The sequence below is a fragment of the Aedes albopictus genome, chromosome 3 (assembly GCF_035046485.1).
Source record: "Aedes albopictus strain Foshan chromosome 3, AalbF5, whole genome shotgun sequence".
In the NCBI taxonomy this organism is placed as follows: domain Eukaryota; kingdom Metazoa; phylum Arthropoda; class Insecta; order Diptera; family Culicidae; genus Aedes; species Aedes albopictus.
The window spans coordinates 202,789,597-202,798,762 of NC_085138.1; the positions used below are offsets into that span (position 1 = coordinate 202,789,597).

The window sequence follows — 9,166 nt, forward strand, 5'->3', positions numbered from 1 at the left end:
GGAGGAATCCCCGGAAGAATTCCTGGGGGAATCCCCGGAGGAATTCGTGGAGGAATCCCCGGAGGAATTCCTGGAGGAATCCCCGAAGGAATTCCTGGAGGAATCCCCGGAGGAATTCCTGGAGGAATCCCCGGAGGAATTCCTGGAGGAATCCCCGGAGGAATTCCTGGAGGAATCCCCGGAGGAATTCCTGGAGGAATCCCCGGAGGAATTCCTAGAGAAATCCCCGGAGGAATTCCTGGAGGAAACCGCGGAGGAATCTCCGATGGAATTCCCGGAAGAATCTTCGATGCAATTTTCGGAGGGATCCCTGGACGAATTTCTGAAGGCATCCCCGGAGCAATTTCTGAAGGAATCCCTGGAAAAAGTCCTGGAGGAATCCTAGAAGGCTTCCATGGATGAATCTCTGGAAGAAACCTCGGAGGAATCTCCGATGGAATTCCTGAAGGAATCTCCGAAGGAATTCACGGATGAATCTCCGAAGGAATTCACAGATGAATTTCCGAAGGAATTCCTGGAGGAATCTCCGAAGGAATCCTTGGAGAAATTCCTGAAGGAATCCCCGGAAGAATCCCAGGAGGAATCTTAGAAGGATTTCATGGATGAATCCCCGGGGAATTCCTGGAGGAATCACCGATGAAATTCCTGGAGGAATTTCTGAAGGAGTCTTCAGATGAATTTCTGAAAGAATCCTCGGAGGAATTCCCGGAAGAAGCCCTGGAGGAAGTTTAGAAGGATTTTAAGGATGAATCCCCGGAGGAATTCCTGGAATTATATCTGCACAAATTGCTGGAGGAATCACCGAAGGAATTTCTGGGAAGAATCCTCTACGGAATTCCTGGAGGAATCCCTGGAGGAGGCTCCGGTGGATTTTCCGAATACCCGAAGCAATTCCTTTTCGAATTCGAAATCACATTTTTCCAGCAGCCGGATATTTTCTAAAACAAATCGTGTCTGGTTGCAGCAAACAGCCAGTTGGCCCGCTCAGAATATCACCGGTCAAATAGAGCTGGAGCGCTTCGAATTGCTGGTCAATCTTCCAGTTTGCTGTGGTCCAGATCAGTTGATTCATGCCTGCTCCTGGGAGGGGAGTTCGCTTGTTCTTGCCGATTGTCTTGGTTCCATTCCAAGTCAGTCAGATTGGTAAACAAAGAGTTTCGTCGATTTTTTTTTCTTTTTTCTCTCTCAAGATCGACTGTCAAAATTACTTTGGTAAAAATGCACTTTTTTCCTTGACCTCATTTCTTGCGATCTGAGTACTAAGCTTTAGTCAGGGTATTTTTCCCAAAAGAAAATTTGACAGCTGGCTTGATCGACACAATCATCACCACCCTTGTCACCATCATCATTGATCATCAAGTTCGTCGATTTTTCCGTTTCAGCTGAGTACCGCTCAAGAAATTTCGACAGAAAATCGTTTCTTGACCGTTTCTTGGCCTATCTTTTTACACAGTACTTACGAGGTGAGTATCGCCCCTAAATCGGAAGATAATTTTCTTGCATGCCTAACACTTTGGAAAAATATATGCTGTGATAAAACTAGTGTAATTCGTTGTTAGTTTTAAGTTATGATTTATTTGGCTTAGGGTGGCGGTCTTACCCCGTCTTCCCCTAAACAAAAGCTTTCGTCGTCTAGGGAGGATGTAAGCAAAAGTGTGCGTGGATTTTCTGCATACGGAATATCATTTTTCACAACCACAGAGAATGATTTCCGCGTTGCACTGTGTTGGCGTAAAATGATCTGGTGGGCAAAAATATTATTTGAAATGCTTTGGTCGTTATTCTCGAGCCACGTTCACCTTATTTTAAACGCTTCTTGTTCAATAATACTTTGAAAACATGATTTAATTTGCGTTGCGAAGAATTCGATCGACTTTTCGAATAAACACCTATGATCAAAATCATAATTTTTGACCATCCTTTGTACCATAGTGTCACGTAGAAAGTGTGCCCGGAATTCAATTCAGGTTTCGCCCGAAATAGACGTGGGCAAGACGGAAACAGAATTCGGGTGACAATTATTCAAATTTATTATTTGGAAATTATAGTTCTTTCGCAATATATTTTTACGTGATACCAAATTGGCAATGAGGCATTAGGCAAGGTGCAAGAAAAAACTCGATCATTATTGGTCGGTGCTTAGGAAGACGAAAATTAGATAAAAGCCCTATTGCATGTATTTCTACCTGAAATACTGTGGGCCACTGTCCTAAGTGGACAGAGATTTTTGTTCTAGGGCCATAGATTCCGGAGCCTGTCAGATTATTGTGGATTTAGCACCAAATTGGTGTCGAAAGTAACTTCATTGACTTCCGCTGCCTTTCCTATGCGTCTTGGCGGGAAGGAATGATCACATCTTAAGGTAAGTCATAATTGACTACCGTTTCTATCCAGTCACTACAGATTCCTATTGCGGGATTTATGGCAAATTCATTTAGTATGCTGAGGTGCCCGTAAGGTCTCCCGACAGCAGTGTTCTGTTTAACCTTAGAGCACTTTTTTTCTGCTTCCAGATTTATTTATTTATTTATTTATTCATTCCCCATCATTCATCTGACAACAGTGTCTACATGAATAAAATATATTTTTATGAATTGATCTAACCGGGGCAGGTGAAGCATTGCGTCTAGGGCCAAAGTAGGTGTACTACGAACTGTACCAGTGATGGCTATGCAAGCGGTGCGTTGGATTTTGTTGAGCTTAGCCCAAGGGGTGTCTTACTTCCCAAATGTACATTTAATGTCCATTAAATGCATTAAATGCATTTGATTTTTGACAAATTCAAATCACATTAACAGTGTACTTGAAATGTCAAATCCGACGTTCACCCACCACAACACGTATCCAGGTTAGTTGCTCGTTTGTTGTGACGTCTGTTTTTCCTGTTTAACAATGATGGTCCAGCTCCGTTGATTATAACTTGCGTTAAAAATATACCTACCCCCGTATTTTCAGAGAAAATGGTAAGATTTTGTCAATTACGCCTATTGCCATTGTAGATGCTATTTTTTCTTCCTCTCAGCTTTCCCCTTGAACAGAACCGGAGATGCAGCCGCTGAAACTTTGTCAGAATGCCAGATGTTTGATGCTCCATCGGCGGAACCAAGCCACTGTGATGAATACGCTGCGATCCGCGATCGGGACATGACACTATCATCACAGAGAATTCTCTGTGAGTCTGTGCTATCATCACTGCAACACTTCCGGACCTTCCGTACCGTCTATTCACTGCAGAACTACGCTCTGTGGAGTGGTGATATGGTGGAGGTGGTAAAAAGCGGTGCTGGATTCCGGAGTCGGCTGCAACAAGCAACGGAAATGGGTAATCAAACTGGAGCAAACGGCTTAATAGTGATTGCTGCAGTCCTCAAGCAAGCATCAGAGATCGAGACAGTGCAGTGATATGGGAAATTCCGGTTCAATCAAATCAAGCATGGCCACAACATAAGGAATCAGGATCATGCCGGCCATTCCCACTATCTCAGTTCGACGTAGAGTGCAGCGAACTCGTGGATCATCCCATCCTTCACCGCCGGAGATCATCTATAGCACGCATCAATATACTACTATATATACTACTCTAAATGAGCCAATTTTTCTGGCACTTCTGTTAATTACATCCTTCAGTTGCGTTAAATAAAATTTGCGATTGGGAGTTTTTTTTAATCGGAAATAGCTATATATCTATGTATATGGATCTTGATATGGATGCTTATGTGTGCAGAAAATAAGCTGAAATTACTCGTGAACAAGAACATGAACAAGTAGCAACGATCCATGAATTTAATAGTATGTGATGTAGATATGTTGAACATTACTTTGCGACTTTAGAAAACCAGGTCTACCTTTATATTGCTAATTTTAGTTGAAAAGGAATTTCTCCCTTGAGCCTTCGGAACTAATCTAAATGTTGGAAGGAGTAGCAATGCTAAGCTTAAGCTCCACCAATTTGGAGAACTTGAATCTATAAATTTACAAATTTCAATAACATAAAGTGAAGTCGTTGGTCTAGCCATTTGATGAGACTTAGCAAAATGATCATCATATGACCATATATAAAAGCAAATATAATAAGCTTCATCTAGTAATTTGGGAGGACTTGGTGATCCTTTTGATTAACAAATTCTTAGTAAAAGAATCAACATTTTGGAAGCCAATGGTATTTCTCAAAAGTTTTAAGGGAAAAGTGACTTTATTTAGAAGCAAATATGATAAGCTTCACCTAGCAATTTGGGAGGGCTTGGTAAACCTTTTAATTAACAAATTCTTAGTAAAAAGAACCAACATTTTGTAAGCCAATAGTATTTCTCAAAAGTTTTAAGGGAAAAGTGACTTTATTTAGAAGCAAATATGATAAGCTTCACCTAGCAATTTGGGAGGACTTGGTGATCCTTTTCATTAACAAATTCTTAGTAAAAAGAACCAACATTTTGTAAGCCAATGGTATTTCTCAAAAGTTTTAAGGAAAGTGTAACTTTATTTAGAAGCAAATATGATAAGCTTCACCTAGCAATTTGGGAGGGCTTGGTAAACCTTTTAATTAACATATTCTTAGTGAAAAGAACCAACATTTTGTAAGCCAATGGTATTTCTCAAAAGTTTTAAGGGAAAAGTCACTTTATTTAGAAGCAAATATGATAAGCTTCACCTAGCAATTTGGGAGGACTTGGTGAACCTTTTCATTAACAAATTCTTAGTAAAAAGAACCAACATTTTGTAAGCCAATGGTATTTCTCAAAAGTTTTAAGGGAAAAGTGACTTTATTTAGAAGCAAATATGATAAGCTTCACCTAGCAATTTGGGAGGACTTGGTGATCCTTTTCATTAACAAATTCTCAGTAAAAAGAATCAACATTTTGTAAGCCAATGGTATTTCTCAAAAGTTTTAAGGGAAAAATTACCATATATAAAAGCAAATATGATAAGCTTCACCTAGCAATTTGGGAGGACTTGGTGAACCTTTTCATTAACAAATTCTTAGTAAAAAGAACCAACATTTTGTAAGCCAATGGTATTTCTCAAAAGTTTCAAGGGAAAAGTCACTTTATTTAGAAGCAAATATGATAAGCTTCACCTAGCAATTTGGGAGGACTTGGTAAACCTTTTCATTAACAAATTCTTAGTAAAAGAATCAACGTTTTGTAAGCCAATGGAATTTCTCAAAAGTTTTAAGGGAAAAGTCACTTTATTTAGAAGCAAATATGATAAGCTTCACCTAGCAATTTGGGAGGACTTGGTAAACCTTTTCATTAACAAATTCTCAGTAAAAGAATAAACGTTTTGTAAGCCAATGGTATTTCTCAAAAGTTTTAAGGGAAAAGTCACTTTATTTAGAAGCAAATATGATAAGCTTCACCTAGCAATTTGGGAGGGCTTGGTAAACCTTTTAATTAACAAATTCTTAGTAAAAAGAACCAACATTTTGTAAGCCAATGGTATTTCTCAAAAGTTTTAAGGGAAAAGTGACTTTATTTAGAAGCAAATATGATAAGCTTCACCTAGCAATTTGGGAGGACTTGGTGATCCTTTTGATTAACAAATTCTTAGTAAAAGAATCAACATTTTGGAAGCCAATGGTATTTCTCAAAAGTTTTAAGGGAAAAGTGACTTTATTTAGAAGCAAATATGATAAGCTTCACCTAGCAATTTGGGAGGGCTTGGTAAACCTTTTAATTAACAAATTCTTAGTAAAAAGAACCAACATTTTGTAAGCCAATAGTATTTCTCAAAAGTTTTAAGGGAAAAGTGACTTTATTTAGAAGCAAATATGATAAGCTTCACCTAGCAATTTGGGAGGACTTGGTGATCCTTTTCATTAACAAATTCTTAGTAAAAAGAACCAACATTTTGTAAGCCAATGGTATTTCTCAAAAGTTTTAAGGAAAGTGTAACTTTATTTAGAAGCAAATATGATAAGCTTCACCTAGCAATTTGGGAGGACTTGGTGATCCTTTTCATTAACAAATTCTAAGTAAAAGAATAAACGTTTTGTAAGCCAATGGTATTTCTCAAAAGTTTTAAGGGAAAAGTGACTTTATTTAGAAGCAAATATGATAAGCTTCACCTAGCAATTTGGGAGGACTTGGTGATCCTTTTCATTAACAAATTCTTAGTAAAAAAACCAACATTTTGTAAGCCAATGGTATTTCTCAAAAGTTTTAAGGAAAGTGTAACTTTATTTAGAAGCAAATATGATAAGCTTCACCTAGCAATTTGGGAGGGCTTGGTAAACCTTTTAATTAACATATTCTTAGTGAAAAGAACCAACATTTTGTAAGCCAATGGTATTTCTCAAAAGTTTTAAGGGAAAAGTCACTTTATTTAGAAGCAAATATGATAAGCTTCACCTAGCAATTTGGGAGGACTTGGTGAACCTTTTCATTAACAAATTCTTAGTAAAAAGAACCAACATTTTGTAAGCCAATGGTATTTCTCAAAAGTTTCAAGGGAAAAGTCACTTTATTTAGAAGCAAATATGATAAGCTTCACCTAGCAATTTGGGAGGACTTGGTAAACCTTTTCATTAACAAATTCTTAGTAAAAGAATCAACGTTTTGTAAGCCAATGGAATTTCTCAAAAGTTTTAAGGGAAAAGTCACTTTATTTAGAAGCAAATATGATAAGCTTCACCTAGCAATTTGGGAGGACTTGGTAAACCTTTTCATTAACAAATTCTCAGTAAAAGAATAAACGTTTTGTAAGCCAATGGTATTTCTCAAAAGTTTTAAGGGAAAAGTCACTTTATTTAGAAGCAAATATGATAAGCTTCACCTAGCAATTTGGGAGGGCTTGGTAAACCTTTTAATTAACAAATTCTTAGTAAAAAGAACCAACATTTTGTAAGCCAATGGTATTTCTCAAAAGTTTTAAGGGAAAAGTGACTTTATTTAGAAGCAAATATGATAAGCTTCACCTAGCAATTTGGGAGGACTTGGTGATCCTTTTCATTAACAAATTCTTAGTAAAAAGAACCAACATTTTGTAAGCCAATGGTATTTCTCAAAAGTTTTAAGGAAAGTGTAACTTTATTTAGAAGCAAATATGATAAGCTTCACCTAGCAATTTGGGAGGACTTGGTGATCCTTTTCATTAACAAATTCTAAGTAAAAGAATAAACGTTTTGTAAGCCAATGGTATTTCTCAAAAGTTTTAAGGGAAAAGTGACTTTATTTAGAAGCAAATATGATAAGCTTCACCTAGCAATTTGGGAGGACTTGGTGATCCTTTTCATTAACAAATTCTTAGTAAAAAAACCAACATTTTGTAAGCCAATGGTATTTCTCAAAAGTTTTAAGGAAAGTGTAACTTTATTTAGAAGCAAATATGATAAGCTTCACCTAGCAATTTGGGAGGGCTTGGTAAACCTTTTAATTAACATATTCTTAGTGAAAAGAACCAACATTTTGTAAGCCAATGGTATTTCTCAAAAGTTTTAAGGGAAAAGTCACTTTATTTAGAAGCAAATATGATAAGCTTCACCTAGCAATTTGGGAGGACTTGGTGAACCTTTTCATTAACAAATTCTTAGTAAAAGAATCAACATTTTGTAAGCCAATGGTATTTCTCAAAAGTTTTAAGGGAAAAGTTACTTTATTTAGAAGCAAATATGATAAGCTTCACCTAGCAATTTGGGAGGACTTGGTGAACCTTTTCATTAACAAATTCTTAGTAAAAAGAACCAACATTTTGTAAGCCAATGGTATTTCTCAAAAGTTTTAAGGGAAAAGTGACTTTATTTAGAAGCAAATATGATAAGCTTCACCTAGCAATTTGGGAGGACTTGGTGATCCTTTTCATTAACAAATTCTCAGTAAAAAGAATCAACATTTTGTAAGCCAATGGTATTTCTCAAAAGTTTTAAGGGAAAAATTACCATATATAAAAGCAAATATGATAAGCTTCACCTAGCAATTTGGGAGGACTTGGTGAACCTTTTCATTAACAAATTCTTAGTAAAAAGAACCAACATTTTGTAAGCCAATGGTATTTCTCAAAAGTTTCAAGGGAAAAGTCACTTTATTTAGAAGCAAATATGATAAGCTTCACCTAGCAATTTGGGAGGACTTGGTAAACCTTTTCATTTACAAATTCTTAGTAAAAGAATCAACGTTTTGTAAGCCAATGGAATTTCTCAAAAGTTTTAAGGGAAAAGTCACTTTATTTAGAAGCAAATATGATACGCTTCACCTAGCAATTTGGGAGGACTTGGTAAACCTTTTCATTAACAAATTCTTAGTAAAAAGAACCAACATTTTGTAAGCCAATGGTATTTCTCAAAAGTTGTTGGTTTTTCTACAAAGTTTTAAGAGAGAAGTTAGTGTATATGAAAGCAAATATGCTAAGCTTCACCTGGCATTTTGAGAGGACTTGGTGTACCTAATAAAATAAATAATATTCAGCATTTGCAAGCCGTTGGTATTTCCTAAGTTTTAAGGGAGAAGTGAATATATAGAAAGGCAAATATGCTAAGCCTCACCTAGCAATTTAGGAAAACTAGGTGAACATTTTCATTAACAAATTCTCAGTAAAAAGTACCAAGCTTTTCTAAGCCGTTGGCATTTCCAAAATGTTTTAAGGGAGAAGCGACTATATATAAAAGCAAATATGCTAAATAACTATGTTAAAATTAGGAAGAAATAAAACAATGAGCTTCACCGTGCAAATTGGGAGGCCTTGAAAATCCTATAACAAATTTCATATATATTGCGCAGTTCCCACCTCACTGGACCCCTTTCGCAGTTACTATAAGTGCGGGATCGTGAATAAAACTGCGATTTTACATCGAATCGTTTCGGTGTCTTCTGCGCACTTATTCAGCACCTTGTAATGCATAAGTGCGCAGAAGACACCGACACGATTCGATGCAAAATCGCAGTTTTATTCACGATCCCGCACTTATACTAACTGCGAAAGGGGTCCAGTAGGGTGGGAAATGCGCAATATTTTAAAGATGAAACCAAATTCAACATTAAATGGTTTTGCATCGCCACCTGGTGAACCTAATAAGTTATAGCAAATTCTGATTAAGAGCGAATTTTACTTTCTCTAAAAAGTGACTAATTTTAGAAAGAGGCATGCCACAAAATAGCATATATCGCAATAATTTACCTTGTTCAGAGCCTTGATGCACTTTCGAATATGTTTTGTCTCAACAAAGCAGCACCCC

General features: G+C 36.7%; 1 long non-coding RNA gene across 1 annotated transcript; it reads left to right on the plus strand.

Moving 5' to 3' along the window:
• Window positions 1-2,722: 2,722 nt before the first annotated feature.
• LOC115268374 (uncharacterized) lies at window positions 2,723-3,655 on the plus strand. Its single transcript, XR_009995722.1, has 2 exons — window positions 2,723-2,963; window positions 3,023-3,655. It is a non-coding gene; the product is annotated as an uncharacterized LOC115268374 (long non-coding RNA).
• Window positions 3,656-9,166: the final 5,511 nt, after the last annotated feature.